Here is a 22832-nt window from a genome sequence, read left to right on the forward strand (position 1 = left end):
TTCAGTGTTATTGGAGCCGCACTCATCCAGGCAATTGGAAATTATGCCATCACTCATCTGGTAGGTACCTTGTAAACAGTGCAAAGGTTTTGGCGAGTGAGGAGGTGAGTTGCTCGCTGCAGAATATACACCCTCTCACCTGCTCTTGTAGCCATAGTGTACTCGTGGCTGGTTTATTTAAGTTTCTGATCAATATTGACCCCCCTAGTATGTTGATAGTGAGGCGTTCAACAATGGCCATACCACTGAATGTCAAAGGGAAGCACCTAGCTCTATTTTGTTGGAAATGATCATTGCATGGTACTTTGTGGTGTGAATGTTACATGCCACCTATCAGCCCAAGCCTGAATGTTGTTCAGGTCTCTTCATGCGGCACAGACTAGGAAGCTGTGTGCTGTATTTGTACTTTTTGTTTATTTTTCTCATTCTTTCTGCAATGGGAGATGAAAAAATGCTTGAATATTATTTTAAAAATACAACCCCATGCTTATTAAAGTATGATGTTCTTAACATAAGTTGAAAGATTTCAGTTAATTGCTTGATGGGAAATATCACTTTATCTACTTTATGCTGCTAAGAGGTGGCGATATGACAAGACTTGCCTTCAGCTCGTAGTGCCCCATTCCTTCCAATGCTTTCATATTTCCAGCTTTGAAAAACGTTGGGAAGGTGATGCACTCACTTGGAAGCCAGAGACCTTGTGCTGAATTATATTTTTATAAAAATATATATTTAAACAAATGATAAGATCATTCTGAAGTACAATATAAGAGAGACTTTATCCTGAAACATTTCTTATGGTCTAAAGGGAAATCTACCATACCTTTCTGTCTGTAATGACATTAATGTAATACCAAGTAGGAAATTCCTGACCCTGGTATATAAACAAATATTCTGATGATTTGTGGACCAGCATCAAAAATATGACCATGCAAACTGCCAGACTGCCATAAAAATTCAACGGGCTGAGTAATATCATACCTACAAGTTTATAGGTACAACATTATTTTTCAGTAGTAAATGAAAACATGCTAACTCCCCATAAGATTAAAAAATAAGAGAGGGTAAACACTGTGCAAAACCAATTTATGTGATAGTTATTGGAATCATTCTAATACAACAAAATGGCACTTCACAGGAGTATTATCGAATAGAATTTGACACTGAGCCACTAAATGAGATATTCGGTATGGTAATTATGGTTTGATCTAATGTGTAGTATACCTTTAAGAAGAATGTTATAAAGTAAGATCATATGATCTTGTGTAACCAATAGAAGAGTAGCGTGGGCTACCTCTATAGTCAGTAGTCTGTAGTCCGTAGTCAGCAGCATGGAGATAGGGTTTGATGTGGAAGCACACATGAGTAGCTGCTGAGGACCTTTGTAAATAAACAGAATGTGTTCCACCTAAGAAGTGTCTGCTAATCAACTCTATCTATAGTACCAACTCAGCCAACCCACTACAAGCGTGCAACTGGGATTCACAAGTCCCAACATCAGGGTAGATAGCTGAAAGCTTGGTCAGAGAAGTATGTTTTAAGGAGCAATTGAAAGGAAGGAAAATAAATTAACAGGTGGAGAGGTTTAGGGAGGGAATTCCGGACCTTTAAGGAGCTGAAGTCACCAATGGTGGGGCAATTAAGGGGGATGCTTAAGAGACCAGAATTGGAGGATTGCATATATCCCAGAGAGTTGTCGGGCTGGAGGAAATTATGGAGATGTAGATGGACAAGGCCATGGAGAGATTTGAAAACTAGGGTGTGAATATTAAAATTGATGCATTGCTTAAACAGGAGCTAATGTAAGTCAGTGAGCACAGGGGTAAGGGGTGAAGGGGACATTATGTGAGTTGGGACACAATGACCTTGACTTTACAATGGCCTGGATTTATGCTCCCCCACCAGCGGTTTTGTAGGCAGGAGGTGAGCGTGAAATAGCATGGATGGGTTTTCTGCTGGGTTCCCGCCTGCCCTGACCTCTCAGCAATTTTAGCTGGGGTGGGCAAGGCCTCGGACGGGAAGCCCACCCTTGCCCCAATTGAGGCCCTTAAGTGGCCAATTATTGACCACTTAAGGGCCATTTCCTACCCAGCATCAATTTTTAGGTTGGCAGGCGGAGTTTCCAGGTATGAGGGAAGCCCAAAAATAAACTTCGGGCGCACCTCACCTAAGGACCTCCTTCCTCCCATGGCCTCTCCCCCAACACCCCAATCCCCCAGTGTCCATCCCCCAGGCCTCCCCTTCCCCTCTTGCCCTGAGATCCCCAAAATTTACCTTTTCAGGAATCCCGGGACTTAGGCTCCAGGGACTGCATGCAGTCCCAGTCCTGTCCACTGCAGCTTCTGGTGCTGCAGGGACTAGAGAGTGGCAGGCCAATCACGTTGGCTGGCAGCTCTCCAAGGCGTGACTTCCTTCCAAGTGAGGGCAGAAGTCCTGCCTGCAGCCAATTAATGCTCATTAGAGTGTGAAATGGTTGCGGGGCAGACAGTGTCGGTGGGGATATGTTCCCTGCTGACTCTTTGGATGGCAGGACAGAAAACCCGCCATCCTAAAAATCCTGACCAATATTTATCCCTCAACCAACATCACCTAAAAATAGCAGAATATCTGATCTTTATCACATTGAGTATCATGAATTTGCTGTGCGGAAATTGGCTGCCATATTACCAACATAACCACAGTGACTATAGAACCATAGAACACTACAGCACAGAAAACAGGCCATTCGGCCCTTCTAGTCTGTTCCGAAATATTATTCCGCTAGTCCCATTGACCTGCACCTAGTCCATAACCCTCTCCCATCCATGTATGTATCTATCTAATTTATTCGTGAGCCCGCATTTACCACGTCAGATGGTAGCTCGTTCCACACTCTCACCACTCTCTGAGTGAAGAAGTTCCCCCTAATGTTCCCCCTAAACCTTTCCCCTTTCACCCTAAAGCCATGTACTCTCGTGTTTATTTCTCCTAATCTAAGTGGACAGAAACTTACCACTTTAATCGCTGGAGCAATGATGGGAGCATTTCCAGATCACAAACCCAACTCCCCGATTAGCAGGCATTCCGTTTGCTCTTTCCCAGAACCAACCAATTAACAGCCAGCCTCCAAATTCCCTGACCAGTCAGAGAGAGCAGGCAAGACATAGCAATGAAGGAAAATGGATAGAAAGTGTGGAAAGCCAGTTTACAAACGTGTCCATGAAGGTAATGCTGGAAGGCACTGGATACAGCAAAGGCTACAGTCCCTGACAACATCCCAGCTGTACTGCTGAACACTTGTGTTACAGAACTAGATGCATCACCGAGCTCCAGACCCATCTACAGCTTTGTTCAAAACGGACAAAAGAGCTAATTTGAGGTGAAGTGAGAGTCACTGCCATTGACATCAATGAAGCCCTGACAAAATTGAAGTCAATGGGAATCAGAGGAAAATCGCTTCACTGGTTGAACTATACCTAGCACAAAGGAAGATGGTCATCGTTGTTGGAGGCCAATCATTTCATCCCTAGGAGCAATGAGTAGCAAATATTGGTGGGAGTTGTTTATAGGTCACCAAAATGAAGTGGTAATGTTGTGAATGGTATAAATCAAGAAATTAGAGCTGCATGCAACATGGGTAATATAGTAATAATTGGCAACTTGAATTTACATATAAACTGGTTAAACCTAATTAGCACTAATGCTGTGGAGTATGAATTCCTGGAGTGTGTCTCTGGGAGATGGGTTTCTGGAGCAGTACATTGAAGAACTAACTAGGGATTGAGCTTTTTTAGATTTAATATTATGCACTGAGAAAGGGATAATTAATAACCTTGCTGTAAAGGGGCCTTTAGGAAATAGTGACCATAATATGATAAAATTTTACATTAAGTTTGAAAGAGATATAGTTAATTCTAAAACTAGGGTCTCAAATCTGAACAAATGGAACTATGAAGATATGAGGGGCAAGTTGGCTATGGTGGATTGGGAAAATACATGAAACAATTTGACTGTGGATAGGCAATGGCTAGCTTTTAAAAAAGCATTACATGGTCTACAACAAATATACATTCCTCTTAGACACAGAAACCCAACAGAAAAGGTGTATCTACCATGGCTAACAAAAGAAGTTAAATATTGCACTAGATGAAAGAAAGTGGCTTATAAGGTTACCAATAAAAGTGGTAAACCCAAGGATTGGGAACAATTTAGAATCCAGCAAAAGAGGACCAAGAAACTGATGAAGAAAGGGAAAGGAGAATATGAATGCAAGCTAACGAGAAACATAAAGATGGACTGTTAAAGCATCTTTAGGTATGTGAAAAGGAAAAGATTAGCGAGGACAAATGTGGGTCCTTACAGTTGGAGACAGGAGAATTTATAATGGAGAATAGGAGGAAGAGGAAGAGGAACTTCCTGAGGTCATGAAACTTTCACTGTGCATGCGTGGTACCCTGCTGAGACAGAGATTTGCACCTTGGTGCCCTTGTCTTTCGATTATCAATGGGGATTCCAGGTTCCAGGCTCACATCAATATAGAGACAACACTGGAATGGTAGCAATAACCCGACATTCTCATCTCAATGCACTCTTTTTACCTTCCTCTGTGACCCCAACCTCATCACGGCCACTTGACCGAGCTGCATGGCGCCTCTCCAGCTCCAGGGCCACCTGCTCATATTGCGAGAGGATGAGGAGGTGTGGGGGCCCCTTGCCAGTCCGTGACCTCTCAGCATTGTTATGTGATGTTTTCCCCTGTAAGGACAGAGGAGCATTGATTAGTCCACTCTCTACCTGCAGCACTATTGCAGCCTGGCCAATCCCACCTGAGGAACACCTCGCAGGGCTCAGCTGATTCATGACCCTCGAGCCGCAAGGCACTCAGTCCAAGCAGCCAGGGCTCAGGCCCTTGGCCAGCTCCTGCCTCATTGACATTTGGCGCTCACACTCTAACACCTCTGAAGTCCACGGAGGGGGATGGGCAGCTCTTAACTGTTCTGCAAAGTGACACACGTCAACACGGCACTCACCCTTCCCGAATGCAGCAGATTGTTGAAACACTTCCGGCACTGGACCCATGTGCGCATCACCATGTCGTGGCTGCTGAATTTGGCTGCCACCTCTCCCAGGCTTTTTTTGTGAGGTGGAGGGGGCCTCCTCCTCCCATCCCTGGGGACAAGGGTTTCTCTCCTCGCTGCCACCTCCTTCAGTAGGGCTGGGAGGCATTTGTCCGAAAAACATGGCGCTGACTGCCCCGCCGGCCTTCCCTCCCTCCTGTCGTGTCCACCCACTACTGTTTCCATTTGCAACACTTCCACATCCTTCAGTGGCAGCCGCCCAGGGGCTGCTGAGGCGGCATTTGAATCGGCTGCCAGGTTGCCATTGAACCCAGCGGACATCATGTGCCCACCCCCACCCGCCCCTTCATGCACACTCCAGGTTGTGTATGACGCCGGGTGGGCCTCAATTGGCCCGCCCACATAAAATTGCGAAGCGCTGCCAATCATGGGTGGCGGTCAGCTTCCCAACCGTTGATCCCACACTCCAACGGTAAAATACTGCCCCATGTACCACACTCTACTCCATGTACTTTGTATTTGCATATATGCACAGTGAACCTCATTTTGACCTTATTATATTTCTCTTAATCTGACCCCAGCCTAATCCCTTAAGATTTCCTACTCTAATCTTTCTCTCCCAATTCTGTGTTCCTGGTGTTCCTCTATTATTACTTCCTGGTTACCACACCCCTGCTAAATTAGTTTAAAACCTCCCAATAGCAAATTGCTCTGTAGGACATTGGTGCCTTCCCTGTTCAGGTGCAACTTGTCTGACATGTATAGGTCCCAATTGCCCCAGAACTAGTTCCAATGTCCCAGGAATCTAATGCCCTTCCTCCTATACTATCTATTCATGCATTTAACTGCCCTGCCCTATATTTTTTTCCTTACTTGTATTTGGTACTACAAGTAATCAAAGATTACTACCGTTGAGGTCCTGCTTGCTTGGGTCTTTGCTGGCTCCCTAAACACTGACTGCACGATCTCATCAATCAGACCTCTTTCTATCCATGTTGCTGGTACTTATATGGACCACAACTGCTGACTATTCACCCTCCCTCTTCAGAGTGCTCCACTAGCACAGGGAAGCAACATACAATCCTCGTAGATGTGTTACAGCGGCACTAGCTGCTGCTCAAGCTCTGGGTATCAGAGCTTGAGCTGCTGCGGTTGATGACACTTCCCACACATGCGGTTAGCCAGACATGAGAAGTGTCCTGGAGATATCACATGGAAAAGATTCATAGCCTACAGATACAAGCTTTTTTTTTATTCATTCATGGGATGTGGGCTTCGCTGGCAGGGCCAGCATTTATTGACCATCCCTAGTTGCCCTTGAGAAGGTGGTGGTGAGCTGCTTTCTTGAACCGCTACAGTCCATGTGGTGTAGGTACACCCACAGTGTCGTTTGGAAGGGAGTTCCAGGATTTCGACCCAGCAACTGTGAAGGAACGGCAATATATTTTCTAAGTCAGGATGGTGAGTGACTTGGAGAGGAAGTTCCAGGCAGTGGTGTTCCCATCTATCAGCTGTCCCTATCCTTCTAGATGGTAGTGGCCGTGGGTTTGGAAGATGATGTTTAACGAGCTTGGTGAATCCCTGCAGTGCATCTTGTAGATGGTACACACTGCTGCTACTATGCGATGGTGGTGGAGGGAGTGAATGTTAATGGAGGTGGTGCCAATCAAGCAGGCTGCTTTGTCTTAGACTGTGTCAAGCTTCTTGAGTTTTGTGGGAGCTGCCCTGCCATACCTTTATTTATTAGATCATTAAACTTGCTACTTACTTAATAAAAGACTGACCAGCTTCTCACCAATCAGTTGCTTCTCTTGTGTTGCCGTCATTTCATTTTATAGGGAAGTTAACTAAAATATTTTTACTTAACTTTTATTATCTGAAAAATCTTAGAATTTAATTTACTGAAAAATTCAGACTTCTTTAGTTTTACTATCCACTTTTATTTAACTTTTAACTTTATCTCCCAGATCTGATTGATTAATTGAGCACAAATTTTAAATATATGATAAATTATCAAATTGGTTTTAGATTTTAGCTTTTATACTAATTATTTGATTAAAGGTAAAATAAATAGCCTCTATGGTCTGTTTTACAATTTAGTTTGTACCTTGTTTAAACTATTAATTTTAATCCATGTTTCTAGACCTTCTCGGAACTAATGCTCATTAATTTACTTACTGATATACCTCGCCCAATTGAAATTTTTAATTTCTAAACTCCTTGTTTGAACAAATGAACAAATATGACAAAATATAGAGAAAGAGAAAAGAGAAATACTCACCAGCCTATCACTTAGCTGCTTTCCAGTGATGTCACACTTTGATTTTTTTTTTCCTTTTGTTTTCAAACGAGGTCACTCTGCTCTGAGTCACATAGCTCTTTATACCTACTGGCCTTGCTGTGTTCCTGCTGCTTCTCTTGTTCTGCTCTGCCACCGCTCTTTATATCGGCCAATCTCGCTGCTCATGGTGAATATTGCATCATATGTGAGCAGGAGCAGGTACTGGAGGCAGGGGCAATAGTGCAGATCCCCATTGGAGGGCACAAGACACTTCAAAATCTGCACAGCTGATCACAGATGCTCAGCTTTAGGGTCATGCATTAAATGGGTACTTATGAAACAACAACAGGAAATGTGTGGCATCTGTCAGAATTTCAAGAAGCAGTGCACACACTTCCACAGAAAATGGAGGAGTCTATCTCTAGCATGAGTGCCGTTATGTCTCAGGAATTTGTGCTCCTGATCATCTCATTGAAAGACTAGCCAGCCTCATGAATAATCTGAAATGGCAGACCAATGAGTGGATGCTGGTCTATAACAAAGGCCTGCACACTATGGCTACCAGTTTGCAAAGAATTGGTTAAAGCATTGCCTTTACGATTGAATGCCATACTCAGCTGCAGCCAAGTGCTCTTTTTTAGCAGAGAAGTTGAGGTGAAGAATGCTGAGAAGGTCGAAGGAGAAAGGGCTGATGGTAGCATGGATTCTTCTCAAGACACCCCCACTTCATGGACTTTAACCTCTGCCACTTTGACAGATCCACATCAGCTGTGTCCTGCTCCAAGATGCAGGTGAGACAGTCTTTGTCAGGGCTCCAAAACCCAAAGAACACATGTCACGGGCATCTCATGTATTCGAATAGGGGAATGGGTAGGCTGCCTCCAGATAGCATCATGTGGATATAAGTCAAAAACAGCCCTGGAAACGGCCTCTGTTGCACAATGGGAATAACTTGATTGCTTATTACACCATTGCTGTCATTCTGATGATGTTTGTTTTAATCACGGCATGAGTTTGTGAGACCTACTAATTGTCATCATGTCATTTTCTTCTGATACTGGGCAGGTAAATGCTGGTGAATGGTATGAGATGCAATGATGAAGACCTGAGGCTTTGAATGTAGTGTGTGAATACGTGTTTGTAGCGAGGAGGTTTGTTGTTGAGGCAGGGTTGTGTGGGAGTTGTTCTCACAGGATCATCATGGAATGAGTGCAATGCTGCAAGCACAGTTCTCAGCTGAAGCATGCCCGGATGAAGGCATTGTGTGCTTCTCAGAAATGCAGGTCTATGGCTGCAGGCACCAACAGAACCTCGGGAAGTTCCTCTTCCTCTTCCTCTTCCTCCTTCTCTGAGGATGCTGGATGCTATCCACCTTCCTCTGATATCAGCTTATCTTGTCTGTCTTCAGTGCCAAGTTGTGCAGGGAATAGCACACCAGGAGACGCTTACCAGGCCATATTAAAGGGTGTCCACAGATCGGACAGGGCAAGCTGGTGCCCTGCTCTATTGTGAACCTGCTGGAGAGATGGCTCCTGTTGTACCTCTCCTATGCCTCTATGGTAGGATTTCTCAGGGATGGGCGAGGGACCAGGTCTTGAGTGGGTATCCCTTGTCCCGCTAGAGCCAACCAATGACGCCATCTGGTGGAGGGAATGCTTGAACCTGAGACTTTTGAAGGATGAACGTTTTATGGCAGCTCCCTGGATACTTGATGCACATTTGCATTATTCTCTTGCAGTGGTCACACACCAGCTGCACTTTGGAGGAGTGGATTGACAAAATGTCTGACTGGTCTGAGGTCATCTTGATTGCCACATGAGTGCAGTATACAATCTCTTGGACCTGTAATGATCCTGCAAGGGAGGCAAAGCCAACAGTCCTCTGGGTTTGACTGGTCACTTCCATCTCAAAATTAATTAATTCAGAAGCCCTCGAAGTTGTGGGCTGCAGATTATGAGATCCTACATATGCCATCAGCTGAGGCCTAGAATGAACCAGATGCAAAGAAACTGAGGGCTGTGGTCACCCTGACAGCCATGAGCATTGGGTGACTACCTGCTCTTATTGGCCTTAGGTCTTCTTTCAAGAGGGTGCAGAGGTCTGTGACCATCTACCATAAGAGTCGGAGCCTTCAGAGGCACCCCTGTTCAGAAAGGTCGAGGAAGCTGATCTTTGGCCTGTAGACCCTGTGCTGAGGGTTTCTCCTCCTTCGAAGACATAGAGTCCATGTTCTCCATTCTGTCCAGCTGCATGTTGCTGTGGAGAATTCTGCAGCTGCTGCTGCTGGAGTTACTGCCCCTGCCACTGTTGTTGCTGCAGCTGCTGAGCTCAAGAATGCTGCACCTCCTCCTTAGAGGTCCAACCAACTTCAGAATATGTAGACCCCATGGCACAGAGAAATCTCACAGGCAATGAGGTGACTTCAGCCTCAGAAGTGTCCAAGGCACTTGAAATAATTGGCACTAAGTTTCTGCCTCCAATAATTTTAGGTTGAAGGCACTGCTCCCATCAGTATAAATCTTTCAGTTTGGTTGTCCTCAGGCTTGCCAGTGTCAACCTTTATACTGCCCCTATCAGGTCATTGTTAGTTTGCAATGGAGGGATTGCAATGAATTATGAGGGGCATGGACAGGGTGGATAGGGAGCAGCTGTTCCCCTTAGTTGAAGGGTCAGTCACGAGGGGACACAAGTTCAAGGTGAGGGGCAGGAGGTTTAGGGGGGATGTGAGGGAAATTTTTTTTACCCAGAGGGTGGTGACGGTCTGGAATGCGCTGCCTAGGAGGGTGGCGGAGGCGGGTTGCCTCACATCCTTTAAAAAGTACCTAGATGAGCACTTGGCACGTCATAACATTCAAGGCTATGGGCCAAGTGCTGGTAAATGGGATTAGATAGGTAGGTCAGGTGTTTCTCATGTGTCGGTGCAGACTTGATGGGTCTAAGAACCTCTTCTGCACTCTGTGATTCTGTGACTTCCAGCTGTGTAACCTCTGTAACAAGGGGGTGAAAGGTTATCGGGGGTAGATGGGAGGTTACAATCAGATCAGCCACAATCTTATTGAATGGTGGAGAAGGCTTGAGGGGCTGAGTGGCTCCATGTTCATATGTTCGCATGTTCATATGCTTACAGTAGTCAAACCAGTGTTTTATAAAGGTTTCTTTTAACTTCCTTGCTTTTGTACTCTATGCCTTTATTTGTAAAGCCAATGACTTCACGTACTTTTTTAACTGCTTTCTTAAGCTGCCCTGTCATCTTCAACGATATGTGTACATAGACCACCAGACCTCTCTGTTCCTACATACCCTTTAGGATTGTCCCCTTTATTTTATATTGCCTCTCCTCATGCCTCCGACCAAAATGTATCCTCTCTGCTTTTTCATCTGGCACATGATTGCCTATTACACCAGCTTGGCTATCTCCTCTTGAAGTTTATCACCATCTTCCATACTGTTCATGTCACTTCCAAATTTCTTGGTGGTACAGAATTTGAATATTTCTGCGAAGAGAGACATGTTGCCCAAGCTTTTCGTCTTGAACTCATCAGGATAAATGCAAGAATGTCAAAGTTCAAAGGACCACAACATTTTAAACTACAGGAAAAATTGCTGATTGGTTGTTAGGTTGATTCTAATTAGCCAAGGCATTGCCAAGAAGAAAGTAATGTTGCAGCAGAAAGCTTCGGAAACATGTCTCTCTTTTCAGCAATACATTCACATTTTGTGTCACATGCGTATTTTGAAATTTTGCCCCGTGCACCCTAGGCCAAGTCATTAATGTAGATCAAAAAGGCAGTGGCCCTAAAAATGATCCTGGGAAGCCCCACTGAATACTTTCCTCCAGTGCGAAAAGCATCTATTCATCAATACTCTCTGTTCCTGTTGTTTAGCCAATTTCACACATTGCTGCCACTGCCCCCCCTTTATTCTATGGGCTTCAACTTTGCTGACAAGCCTAACATATGGCACTTTATCAACACCTTTTGGAAATCTGTATATCCCACATCAAAAATGCATTGCTCTTATCAGCAATCTTTTACCTCATCAAAAAACGCAATCAAGTTAATTAAATATGATTTACCTTTAACAAATCTTGCTAGCTTTCATTAATTTATTTACGCTTGTCTATGTGACTGATAATTTTATTCCAAATTATTATTTCTAAAAGCTTCCCCACCACCATATTAAACTGATTGCCTTGTAATTGCTGGGCTTATCCTTACACCCTTTTTTGATCAATTACAATTCTCCAGTCTTCTGGCACCACCCCTTTACCTAAGGAGGATTGGAAGATTATGATCAGTACCTCTGCAATTTATCCCTTACTTCCCTCAGCAAGCCAGGATGCATCCCATCCAGATCTGGTGACTTAACTACTTCAAATACAGCCTGCCTTTCCAGTACCTTCCTTTTATCAATATTCGGCCCATCCAGTATCTCAACTAAAATAAATAAACAGAATGTGCTGGAAATACTCAGCAAGTCTGGCAGCATTTGTGGAGAGAGCAACAGAGTTAACATAATGAGTTGAACATGACCCTTCTTCAGAACTGTAGGAAGGTGGACATGTGATGGGTTATATGCCGTTGAAAGGGGGAGGGGGAGAAAGAACCAAAGGGAAAGTCTGGGATAGGGTAGAGGTGGAAGAGATGAAATGCCAAAGATGACATGGAACAAAAGGCAAAGGGAGTAAAATAAAACAAAGCATTTTCCAGAGTGAGTATGAATGGCAGAATAATGAACAGCTCTGTCCAAAAGCAAAAACATGGGGCAGAATTTTCCATTTGACATACGGGGATGGCCCCTCCACGTCCGCGCGTAAAATAACGCACGGTGACGTCAGGCGAGTGGCCCGACATCACCGCGTGCCATCACGATATTTCGCTGGGAGGTGCACATTGAAGTCTGACGTGCGCCCGCCATTAATTAACAGGCCACTTAAGGCCCTTTAGTCTTCAATCGATGCCGATTTTTTGGCGCCCATGCGATCTTCGGGTCGGCACATGGGCACAACAGGCAGGTGGGTAAGAGACATTTGTATTAACTTCATCCATGAGTGGGATAAGAGGGCTCAGTGGGGTCATGAATCTGCTCTGTGAAGTATTTATTGGTGAAAGTTTTTCAAACTTGCCTGTGTGACCTGCAGTACTTCAGAATGCATCCCTGCAACTTTTTATGGACTCTTAACCTTCAAGTCAACACTCTGCAGTGAGGAATCTTTTCTGGGCCTGCAGGTTTCAGGAAGCCTGGGTATGAGAGCTGATCTGTCCACTGGAGGCAGCTCCTCTGAGGAGGAAGGGAGGGCTAGAAGGGGGAGGATGCCAGGAGTGCACCTTCAGCCTCCAGTGGAGCCACCTTTGGGAGTACAGGCGCAGGCACAAGGGGCGCAGGGCCAAGAGGTAGTCCAAGGTGGAAGGGGCCACAGAAGACGTCACTATCCTGCTGCCAGGGTATACAGGTGGCAAAGCAGTTACCTCAATATGTCTGAGGTGCAGTGCCGAAGGAGGCTCTGACTCTCAAGGGAGACAGTCAACCCTATCTATCAGATGATTGGGCCTGAGATCTCTCCTAACTGTGTGGGTGGACACCCCATGCCAGTAGCTCTGAAGATCACAGCTGCCCTCAACTTCCATGCCTCTGGCTCCTTCCAGGGCTTGGTGGGTGATCTTTGCGGTGTCTCCCAATAAACTGTCCAGACTTGTGTCAAGCAGGTCAAAAACGCTCTGTTCAGGCATGCATTGACCTTCATCCGCTTCTGTTGGGACCAGGCAAGCCAGACACAGCAAGCCAGAGGCTTTGTGGCGATTGCTGGATTCCCTCTCGTCCAGGGTGCAATAGGCTGCACACATGTGGCCATCAAGGCACCAGCAGTCGAGCCCGGTGCCTTCGTCAACAGGAAGGGCTTCCACTCGATGAACGTGCAGATAGTGTGTGATCGCATGATGCTGATTCTACAAGGCTGTGCAAGATACCCAGGCAGCTCCCACAAAGTCTATATCCTCAGACACTCCCAGGCTTTTCAGTGTTCTGGCCCGGCTTGATGGATGGCTGCTGGGTGACAAGGGCTATCCCCTCAGAAGGTGGCTCATGACACCTCTCCGCCACCCAAGAACAGAAACTGAGCTGCGGTACAATCGGAGCCACGCCTCCACAAGGACTGTGGTGGAGAGAGCCATCAGTCTTCTCAAGATGCGCTTCCAATGCCTGGACCATTTAGGGGGCGCACTCCAGTACCCCCCAGATCATGTTTTGGTGATAGTGTTTGCATGCTGCACTCTCCACAATCTTGCGCTGGAAAGGGTTGATGTAGTGGACGATGAAGACGTTGACACAGTGTCTGTGGCTGCACACGATGACTCCAGCAGTGATTCCGAGGATGAGCATGCACAGGGAAATGCTGAGGGGGTAGACACGGACCCGGGACTACTCCAGGGAGGCAGGGACACCCAGGATGCTTTAATTCAACGCACCCTCAGTTAGCACAACACAGATGGATCACCAGGACAAGCCTGGGCTGCCGCCTCGATATTCGACACCTAAGTGCAAAATCTGCCAGGTCAGCAGCACCAACTAAGGACCTTGTACATAAAGCTGAATGTCCAACAAATCATTCATTACACTTTTCTTAAACATACACATGCAGAAGAAACGAGCCGTGGTCACACATCTGGCATTTAATGTGTGAAGCAGAAGTTATCACAAATAGAAAACAATAGTGTAAACAATCAAAAAGAAATCATAAGGACCTAATCTCGGGCCAACACAAAAGCACCAGTGAAAAACCCGTGGTGTATCAAAGCTGCTTATGCTTTCTTTTACAGGTGCTAAGTCTTGGTGCTGCCCCATCGCTCAGAGTGGCATCTGAGACAGCCTGCTGACTCTGCTGTCCTGCTGGCCTTGATGACCTTGGCGGTTGTCCTCTGGCCCATGGAGCCTGTGCTGGCCCCGCCTGGGAGGGAACTGCCAGATCCGCAGCTGGCATCCCCAGTTGTCGCAGCCTCACCAGATGATACGGTCACTGGGAGAGGGGCAGAGGAGCAGCCCCCCTCACCCGGAGTGCCCTGAGAGAAGCCTGCAGAGACGACAGGCAGCTGCTGCACCGACGTGAAGTCACTTCGGACCTCCCTGCACACCGCAGATGGATGTGCAACGAGCTGGGAAGCTTGATGTCCACACCATCTCCCACACAGGCAGTGACCAGTTGAGGTCATTGCCGATGTGAGGGCTTGCTGGTCAGAATGCATCCACAGGAAGCCCTGGAGGGTCTCCTGGAGTAGGCTCTCCACGAGAGTCGCCACTCTCTCCATGGAGGGTGCTTGGCACTTGGACATGTGGCTCATTGCTTCGGCAACTGTCCACGTGGACTCCACCACCATGGACACCATGCCAAGCATAGCCTCATGTATCACCCCCAGATGCGCCTGCACACCCGGCCGCATTTCCTGCACCTGCTGCATCGCAGACGACTCCAGAGGCACATCATCTGGCACCGACTGAGCATGTACTTGGTTCCCTGCAGTCCTCTGACTGCTGGCGCCATGGGCATTCTCTGTCTCTGCCAGCTTCCCCAGCGACTGTGAAGTGCCCTCATCACTGTGCCCCGGGACACTAGTTATTGTTTGAATTCCCACCGAGGTGCTAGTATTTGCGCTGGCGCCTGTCTCGCAGAAATGGTGTGACGCTGATGAGACTTCAGGCCCCTCAGGTGTGAGAGGCTGCCCCCCCTCTCAGCTATGATCTGATGATGGTGAAAGGAAGAACAAGGACAGTGCATCAGTTAGCGTGCAGACAATGACAAAGTTCATCCCTGTGCCCCCAGCTCATTATGCGCTCAACCTTCCATAACAATGGCCCAGTAATGTTGCAACAATAACTAACTTAACAATCACCAGTGCTATGGCTGTTGGGAGGACAATGTGGACCTCACTGTTGGGCTTAAATACCTGGCTGTGGCAGCCCGGCCTTACTGACACCAGTAGACCTGGGTGCATCGCGCCTCTCCAGTTCAAGGGCCTCCCACTCGAAGCAGCTTAATGTGGAGAGCTGTGCCTGGCCACCTCCAATCCTCATACGCTCGGCCACGTCATGAGCATTCTTCTCCTGGTAAAGAAAGAAGATCATTGATTAGGGCAAATTGCACAAGGACTGTTCGCACACAGCACACCCCAACCAGAGTGGGACAAAGCAGGTCTCCAGTGCCTCCTTACCCCGCTGCTGCTGATCACTCAGACAAGGATGCTAGGCCTGCTCCCCACCCCCTAGGACACATGCTGCTACATCACATTCGGAACCACATGTATTTCCCCCCATAGCAAGGAGGTATAAGCACATGCAGCATAGAGGGCAGCAGATGGTTCGTTGCCACGCCACCTTGAGGCTTCCCTTCCACCATCTCTTTACCCTGACCAGGACATGTCCTGGGGTTCTGAGTTTGCTCCTAGGTGCAGCTCCGCCAGGTGGCCCCCAAACCAGCCATGTGGGACTAAGATCAACACATGCTGCGGGGGAAAAGTCATCTCCTCATGACCCACTCAGGCTGACCTCAGCATGGGCACTATCTGCTTGCCCACCCAGCAAAGGAAAAATACCCTCAATGATTCAATGCAGTCACGACACTGAGACCTTGGGGGGTGGGGGGGTTGCTGCAGAGGGTAAGGCTACCTGCTGGGTTAAATGCCTAATGCCAACAAGGCACTCACCCTGCTAGAGCGCAACAAATCATTGAAGCGCTTGCAGCACTGGATCCAGGTGCACCGCACCACGTCGCAGGAGCTCACCACCTCGGCCACCTCCTCCCAGGTATGTTTCGTCATGTGGGGGGGCTTCTTCCTCCCATCCTGGGGGCCAAAACCTCCCGCAATGCCTCCACATCCTCGAGGAGGGCAGCAAGGCAGCCATCAGAAAAATGAGGGGCGCATTGGCCCCCCACTGGCCTACCCTGCAGCCTGGCCTGCTCACTCGGACCCCTCTGCTGCAGCCTGGAACTGGCCATTGTGAGCAGCCTACAAAAGACTGCCAGGTCTTCTTTTCAACAGACTGCAGGGTTGCCAATGGACCCAGTGGTCTGTGCACGCCCACTGACGCCCGCAAACTCCCACTATTCTCGGAAATCGGGAAATGCCTAATTGGCCCGCCCACGTAAAATGGCAGCACGGACCCGATCGCAGGCGGTGATCGGGTCTGTGCCCGCCCACATCCGCTCCCACCTCCGCGCCAAACAGAAAATTCTGGCCATGAGAAACAAGATTCAGACTGGGACGTGACAAAAAAAACAGAATCAAAAAGAGTTCATGGTCTGAAATTGTTGAATTTAATGTTTGGTCCAAATGGCTGCAAAGTGCCTAATCTGAAGACAAGCTGCTGTTCCTCGAGCTTGCATTGAGGAAAAGGAAGACTTACGAGAAGCACCGTTGTGGAAGGTTGAATCATCAGAACAGATGCAACAGAAACAGAGAAACTGGGAGATTAGAATGGAGTCCTTATATGAGGAAGAATAGTGGAGGGAACTGTAGTAGTAGATGGGCTTATAATGAATATCAGTAAACAGCCTATTCCCTGAATTTGAGACGGAGAAGTTGAGAAAATGAAGGGACGTGTCAGAGATGGACCATGTGAAGGTGAGAAAAGGGTGGAAAGTGGATGCAAAGTTGATGAATTTTTCCAGTTCCAGGTGACAGCAGGAAATGACAATGATACAGTCACTAATGTACTGGAAAAAGAGTTGGGGGAGATGGCCTGAGTAGGACTGGAACAAGGAATATTCCACATACCACACAAAAAGAAAGGCACAGCTAAGACCCGAATAAAAACAGAAAATGCTGGAGAAACTCTGGCAGCATCTGTGGAGAGAGAAACAGGGTTAACGTTCCAAGTCCATATTACTCTTCTTCAGAGCTAAAAAGAAGTAGAAACGTGATGGATTTTATACTGTTTAAGATGGTGTGGAGCAGGTGCAGCAAAATAGAAGGTCAGGGATAGGTGGGAGCTAAGGAGAAATTTGACAAAGATGTCATGGACACAGGACAAAGAGTTAGTTGCGGGCAGTGTTAAAGACTAAAAAAAGGTGTTGATAGTAGCACAAAGGTAAGAAAGCAGAAAGTGTTAATAGCAGAACAAGGATCAATGCTCTGTGAAAGCAGAACATAAAAACTAGTGACAGGTGGCCCTGTGGCAGTGGGGGTCGGGGCAGGGGTGCAGTGGGGAAAAAGTATTTTAAAAATAAAAAAAAATTAATTGGATTTAAAAAGGGGCAATGATGGAGGAGAGAATTCATGGTCTGAAGTTGTTGAATTCAATGTAAAGTCCGGAAGGCTGTAAAGTGCCTAATTGGAAGATGAGGTGCTGTTCCTGCAGTTTGCGTTGGGCTTCACCGGAACATTGCATCAGACCAGGGACAGACATGTGGGCATGAGAGCAAGATGATAAGTTGAAATTACAAGTGACAGGAAGGTCCGGGTCATGCTTGCGGACTGAGTGAAGGTGTTCCGCAAAGCAGTCACCCAGTCTGTGTTTAATCTCCCCAATGTAGAAGAGATCGCATTGGGAGCAGCAAATACAGTAGACTAAATTGAAGGAGATGCAAGTGAAGCGCTGCTTCACCTGAAAGGAGTGTTTGGGGCCTTGGGTGGTGAGAAGGGAAGAGCTAAAGGGGTAGGTGTTGTACCTTCTGCATTTGCATGGGAAGGTGCCTTGGGAAGGGGATGAGGAGTTGGGGGTGATGGAGGAGTGGACCAGGAAGGGAATGGTCCCTATGCAATGCTAACTAGGTGGGATGGTGGGGTGGGTGGGAGTGAGGGAAAGATGTGTTTGATGGTGGCATCATGCTGGAGTTGGTGGAAATGACGGAGGATGATCCTTTGAATGTGGAGGTTGGTGGAGTGAAAAGCGAGGATAAGGGGGATTCTGTCATGGTTCTGGGAGGGAGGGAAGGGGTGAGGGCAGAGGTGCAGGAGTTGGGTTAGACATGGTTGAGGGCCCTGTCAACCACAGTCGGGGGAACCCTCGGTTAAGAAAAAAGGAAGACATGTCAGAAGCACCATTTTGGAAAGTAGCATCATCGGTACAGATGCAATGGAGGCGGAGGAACTTGGTGAATGGGATGGAGTCCGTACAGGAAGCAGAGTGTGAGGAGCTGTATCGAAGTAGCTGTGGGAGTCAGTGGGCTTGTAATGAATATTGGTAGACAGTCCATCACCAGAAATGGAGACAAAGAGGTCATGGAAGGGAAGTGTCAGAGATGGATCATGTGAAGGTGAGAGAGAGGTGGAAATTGGAAGCCAAATTGATAAATTTTTCAAGCTCCAGACGAGAGCACGAAGTGGCACTGATACAGTCATCAATGTACCGGAAAAAGTGTTGTGGCAGGGGGCCTGAGTACATAAGAACATAAAAACAGAGGACAACTAAAAAAGAAATAAGGAGGGAGAAGATTAAATGTGAGGGTAAAATTGCCAGTAATATAAAAGAAGATTGCAAGAGTTTTTTTTAGATATATAAAGGGTAAGAGAGAGGCAAAAGTGGACATTGGGCCACTAGAAAATGACGCTGGAGAAGTAGTAGTGGGGAACAAAGAAATGGCGGAGGAACTGAATGGGTACTTTGCATCAGACTTCACGGCGGAAGACACGAGTAACATCCCCAAAGTTCAAGAGAGTCGGGGGGCAGAGGTGAGTATGGTGGCCATTACCAAGGAGAAGGTGCTAAGAAAACTGAAAGGTTTGAAGGTGGATAAATCAACTGGACCAGATGGATTACACCCCAGAGTTCTGAAGGAGATAGCTGAAGAGATAGTGGAGGCATTAGCGGTGATCTTTCAGGAATCACTGGAGTTAGGGAGGATCCCAGAGGACTGGAAAATCGCTAATGTAACCCCCCTGCTTAAGAAGGGAGTGAGGCAAAAGATGGGAAATTACAGGCCGATTAGCCTGACCTCGGTCGTTGGTAAGATTTTAGAGTTCACTATTAAGAATGAGATTTCAGAATACTTGGAAGTGCATGGTAAAATCGGGCAAAGTCAGCATGGTTTCATCAAGGGGAGGTCATGCCTGACAAATCTGTTAGAATTCTTTGAGGAGGTAACGAGTAGGTTAGACAAAGGAGAGCCAATGGATGTTATCTACTTGGACTTCCAGAAGGCCTTTGACAAGGTGCCACACAGGAGGCTGCTCAGTAAGATAAGAGCCCAGGGTTTTAGAGGGAAGGTACTTGCATGGATAGAAGATTGGCTGTCTGGCAGGAGGCAGAGAGTGGGGATAAGGGGGTCCTTCTCAGGATGGCGGCTGGTGACTAGTGGAGTTCCGCAGGGGTCAGTGTTGGGACCACAACTTTTCACTTTATACATTAATGATCTAGATGAAGGAACTGAGGGTATTCTGGCTAAGTTTGCAGATGATACAAAGATAGGTGGAGGGACAGTTAGTATTGAGGAGGCGGGGAGGCTGCAGAAGGATTTAGACAAGTTAGGAGAACGGTCAAAGAATTGGCAGACGGAATACAACGTGGGCAAGTGTGAGGTTATGCACTTTGGTAGGAAGAATAGAGGCATAGACTATTTTGTAAATGGGGAGAGAATTCAGAAATCTGGAGTGCAAAGGGACTTGGGAGTCCTAGTCAAGGATTCTCTTAAGGTTAACTTGCAGGTTGAGTCGGTAGTTAGGAAGGCAAATGCAATGTTGGCATTTATTTCGAGAGGACTAGAATATAAAAGCAGGGATGTGCTGCTGAGGCTTTATAAGGCTCTGGTCAGACCACATTTAGAATATCGTGAGCAATTTTGGGCCCCGTATCTCAGGAAGGATGTGCTGGCCCTGGAGAGGGTCCAGAGGAGGTTCACGAGAATGATCCCAGGAATGAAAGGCTTAACATATGAGGAACATTTAAGGACTCTGGGTCTATACTCAATGGAATTTAGAAGGATGAGGGGGGATCTGATTGAAACTTACAGAATACTGAAAGGCCTGGATAGAGTGGACGTGGGGAAGATGTTTCCATTAGTAGGAGAGACTAGGACCCGAGGGCACAGCCTCAGAGTAAAGGGAAGACCTTTTAGAACAGAGATGAGGAGAAACTTCTTTAGCCAGAGAGTGGTGAATCTATGGAATTCATTGTCACAGAAGGCTGTGGAGGCCAGGTCATCGAGTGTATTTAAGAACGAGATAGATAGGTTCTTGATTGGTAAGGGGATCAAAGGTTACGGGGAGAAGGCGGGAGAATGGGGTTGAAAAACGTATCAGCCATGATTGAATGGCAGAGCAGACTTGATGGGCCGAATGGCCTAATTTCTGCTCCTATGTCTTATGGTCTTATGGTCTTAAATAGGAGCAGGAGTAGGCCATTTGGCCCTTCAAACTTGCTCCGCCATTCAATAAGATAATGGTTGATCTTCCCCAGGCCTCAATTCCTCTGTCATGCCAGCTCCTCATGGCCCTCAACTCTGATATTTCAAAAATCTCTTAAAATACTTTCAGTGATCTAGCCTCCACAACTCTGGAGTAGAGAATTCCAGACATTCACTATCCTCTGAGAGAAGAAATTTCTTCGCATGTCAGTTTTAAATGAGTGTCCCCTTATTCTGTAACTATGTTCCCTAGTTTGAGATTCCCTCACTAGTAGAAACATCTTTTCAACATCCACCCTGTCAAGTCCCCTCAGAGTCTTGTACGTTTCAATAAGATCACCCCCCATTATTCCAAACTCTAATGAATAAAGGCCTAACCTGTTTAGCCACTCTTGATCAGTCAACCTTTTCAATCCAGCAATCAGCTTAGTGAATCTCTTTTGAACTGCCTCCAATGCCAGTATATCCTTTCTTAAATACGGGGACCAAAACTGTACACAGTACTCAAGGTACAGCCTCACCAGCATCCTGTGCAGTTGTAACAAGACTTCCCTATTTTTAAACTCCAACCCCCTAGAAATACAGGCCAAAATTCCATTTGCCTTCTTAATTACTTTCTGTACCTGTATGCTAGCTTTTTGTGTTTCATGCACAAGAACACCCAGATCCCTCAGTGCTGCACTTTTTTTGGAGTCTCTCTCCATTTAAATAATAGTCTGCCTTTTGATTCTTCCTACCAAAGTGCATGACCTCACACTTCCCTACATTAAACTCCATCTGCCAAGTTTTTGCCCACTCTCTCAATTTATCTATATCCCCTTGCATATTCCTTATGTCCTCATCACAACATGCCCTCCCACCTATTTTTGTATCATCAGCAAATTTGGATACATTATACACTGCCCCCCTCTTCCAAGTCATTAATATAGACAGTAAATAATTGAGGCCCTAGGACTGATCCTTGTGGCACTCCACTAGTTATGTCTTTCCAACCTGAAAAAGAGCCATTAATCCCGACTCTCTGCCTTCTGTGTGTTAACCAATCCTCGATCCATGCTAATACATTACCCTCAATGCCATGAGCTCCTATCTTGTGCAATAACCTTTTATGTAGCACATTATCGAATGCCTTCTGGAAATCCAAATACACTACATCTAGCCCTTTGTCAACTCTGCTTGTTATATCCTCAAAGAACTCTAGCAAATTTATCAAACATGATTTCCCCTCCACACAGCCATGTTGATTCTGTTTGATTGCGTTAAGCTTTTCTCAATGTCCTGCTATTTCTTCCTTAATAATGGACTCCAGCATTTTCCCAACGACAAATATGAGGCTGACTGGCCTATAGTCTCCTGCTTTTTGTCTCCCTCCCTTCTTGAACGGGGATGTCACAATAGTGGTGTTCCAATCCGCTGGGACCCTCCTGGAATCCAGTGAGTTCTGGAATATTTCAACCAATGCCCCCGCTATCTCTGCAGCCACTTCCTTCAAAACCTGTGGATGCAGGTCATCAGGTCCTGGCAACTTGTCTGCCTTTAGTCCCATTAGTTTGTCAAATACTTAATCCCTCGTGATAGAGTCTGTTACAAAATCTTTCCTCCCATTAGCTCCTTGCTTATCTGATATCTTTGGGATGTTTATAGTGTACTCCACCATGAAGACTGATGCTAAATATTGGTTTAAGTTATCTGCCATTTTCCTGTTCCCCGTTATCAATTCTCCAGTTGCATCCTCCAAGGGTCCCACGCTCTCTTTAGCCACTATCTTTCTTCTTATATACCCATAGAAGCTCTTGCTGTTTGTTTATATATTTCTTGCCAATTTACTTTCACAGTCAATTTTCTCCCTCTTTATTAGCTTTTTAGTTATCCGCTGCTGGTTCCTAGAAAATTCCCAATCCTCTGGCCTACCACTAGTTTTTGTCACTTTGTATGCCTTAGTTTTTGATTGGATACTCTCCTTGACTGCCTTTATTAACCATGACTGGTTCATCCTTCTCCTCGAGTCCTTCTTTTTGACCGGGTTAAATTTTTGCTGAGCTTTATGAAATATTTGCTTAAATGTCTGCTCATCCACTGACCTTCCCCTCAGTCTATTTTCCCAGCCTGCTTTAGACAACTCTTTATTCATACCTCTGTAATTGCCCTTATTTAAGTTGAGGAC

General features: G+C 46.3%; 2 long non-coding RNA genes across 2 annotated transcripts in view; one reads left to right on the plus strand and one right to left on the minus strand.

The window, feature by feature from the left end:
* The window catches only part of LOC144698961 (uncharacterized), a 54811-nt gene that overhangs the window by 19238 nt on the left and 12741 nt on the right, over positions 1–22832 (plus strand). The gene's annotated exons all lie outside the window — the stretch shown is intronic.
* Positions 1–22832, minus strand: part of LOC144698950 (uncharacterized) — a 48439-nt gene that overhangs the window by 10998 nt on the left and 14609 nt on the right. The window contains exons 2-3 of the long non-coding RNA XR_013580552.1: positions 15276–15432; positions 4578–4734 (exon numbers count right to left, since the gene is read on the minus strand). This is a non-coding gene — a long non-coding RNA (uncharacterized LOC144698950). The remainder of the gene's footprint in view (positions 1–4577; positions 4735–15275; positions 15433–22832) is intronic.

Source organism: Cetorhinus maximus, chromosome 2 (genome assembly GCF_964194155.1).
Source record: "Cetorhinus maximus chromosome 2, sCetMax3.hap1.1, whole genome shotgun sequence".
Classification (NCBI taxonomy): Eukaryota; Metazoa; Chordata; class Chondrichthyes; order Lamniformes; family Cetorhinidae; genus Cetorhinus; species Cetorhinus maximus.